This window comes from Penaeus vannamei, chromosome 4 (assembly GCF_042767895.1).
Source record: "Penaeus vannamei isolate JL-2024 chromosome 4, ASM4276789v1, whole genome shotgun sequence".
Classification (NCBI taxonomy): Eukaryota; Metazoa; Arthropoda; class Malacostraca; order Decapoda; family Penaeidae; genus Penaeus; species Penaeus vannamei.
In genome coordinates, this window is record NC_091552.1 from 9372372 (window position 1) to 9374871 (window position 2500).

Below are 2500 nucleotides of genomic sequence, written 5' to 3' on the forward strand. Positions count from 1 at the left end.
TCATGCTTGCTGAACACTAAAAGTACTTTCTAGGGCGATGTTATTTATCATGCCTCAAACCCCTTCACCCCCTCTCCTACCCACTCCCTCTCCGATCTCCTCCGCTCCTCCAACCCCCTCCCCATCCTCCCCCATACCCCTTCTCCCCTTCGATCCCCTCCCCTAGCTCCCTACCCTCTCTTACCCCCTTCCCCTCCTCCAACCCCCTCCCCATCCTCCCCCATACCCCATCTCCCTTTCGACCCCCTCCCCTAGCTCCCAAACCCCCTCCCTTACACCCCCACCCCTGTCTCACCCCCTTTAACCCTATCTTTAAAAAAAGTGATGCATGACCAACGAATCTGACCTTTACTCTCCCTCAATCACGTCGAGTGTGTGACCTATTCTTTACCCTGGTCATGTGTGAGAGGGGATGGGGAGGGTAGGTGGGCGGGTGGGAGGTAGGGAGGGGAGAGGGAGGGTGGGCATTGGGGAGGGAGGGCGACAGTGAGAAAGGAGGAGAGGGGGTGAGGGTGAGTGAGAGGGGGGGGAGAGAGACTGAGAGGTCGCCCACCCCAACAGAACACGCACCATTATAAAAGCTTTCAAACGAATGGTCAACCATCTCTTTATCTATTTCCTTTCTCGAGATATTTTGTTTCTAATGTTGTGGTACCTCTATATGTATGTACGTGTGTATATATACGTCCCAATAACAGTCAAGTGAGACCCAATTTGTATCTCGGCTTCACTTGGGCTGATTCCAATGAAACTTTCTTCTCTTGAACATTGGCCTGACTAGGTTCAGACGCCAAAGTTTCATGTTCCTACCTAGTCTGGAACCCTTTTTTCTAGAACCCTCAAAACCCGCTAAGTGGCATAAACCCCCTTTGGCCCCAGTTTCAGTTCTTGGATCTGACTTTTCGTAGGTTTTTGCTATATGGCTCTTGTTTGGGAGTGGATATGAGTTAGTTTGAGTTGATTTTGTGAATTTCTGGCGAAACAGGGGAGGGGGTTTGGGTTATGGGATATATATATATATATATATATATATATATATATATATATATATATATATATATATATATATATATATATATATATATATATATGTACACACACACATACATACACACACAGAGATAATATATGTATGTATACTTACCTTCGAAACTTTGGAGAACATCTGTGTAGTTCGCACCATTAGCTTCCCCAGAGTACCACTCCAAGATTTCGGTGCCTTGATGGATATTTCGGTTATTGTCGTAATTGGCATTGTCAAAGTTGAAACCCGGGACCCAGATCGATCGGAAAAGCTTAGGATGAAAAAGGTGCGTGCACTTTCCTAAATTACTGAAGGTGAGCCGGTTATCGTGCCAGCCAATAGCGACCTTCAGTGTGGCTTGGAACCCGTTATTCTCCAGAGATATTTCGTGAATGGTGTTGAGCTGAACAGACAGGCTAATCAGCGGTGGCTTGCCTGATACTTGAGGACACATTCCAGGCCAATACGTGAGCGGGAGTTTGTCCATCGCCTTGCAAGTGTCTCCTTCGTCAGAGAGATCCTCGCAGTCTGCTCTTCCATTGCATCGCATTTCGAGATCAATGCACTGGCTGTTGTTGCAGGTATATTGGGTGTCTTTGCAAACTGTCAGCGTGGCATAGATTGCTCTTTCGGACGCTCCATGTCCTTTCTCAAGAGAATGCCACTGGCGTCTGCCAAGTAGGAAATCGCTTCCATCGTAAACGTGATACATCCTTCTAATAGTTTTCTCAGAGTAGAATAAACAAGTTTCATCAATTTCATCGGGACACTTGCTATAGAAAATAATTGAGCTGTCCATACCTTGCAGAATGGGTTGTCCTCCTCTTGGGAAGAATCTAAATTCTTTCCTGTCATCCATCAGCATGTAGATTTTCTTCCCAAAAGGTATCACACAAAGTGTTTTTATTGCATCAGTTGTGTTGCTGAGGAACATTTTCGTGTAGGAAGAGTCATTCCCCATTTTCCCAAGGAAGAGGATTACGTGTTTGCCGTCTGCCCGATCAGCTGTCCAGGCGGTTGTTAGCTCTCCATCATTCAAGTTCAATAATACGTCGCTGAGTGTATGATCGTAATCGTCCCCAGCGTTGACAAGGCGGGCTCCCAGGTGCTCGCAGAAGGCACGGGAGCCCCCCAGGTCACGCAGCCCGGGGAACAACGCCGCAAAGCTGTCGCCTCGCGGACGACACATGCCGCTCCTGGCAAGCGTCTGGCAGCGTCTCCTCACGTCCTCGGCCACGAAGTACTCCAAGCCGTCCTCGTGGTCAGACCCGCACGCGATGTAAGATCGTATTTCCTCTCCGGTGAGCAGATGCCGATGGAGGCTGACATCTGCGACCTGGCCGAAGAAGGCGAAGGAAGAATAATTCTTGCCGAGCTCCATGGCGACTCTTCCGAAATCGGGTCCACTCATCTTCGGGAATTTCGTAGCGTTTCGATGCACGATTTCGTGTGTCCTGTTGCCGATGAAGAGTGTGC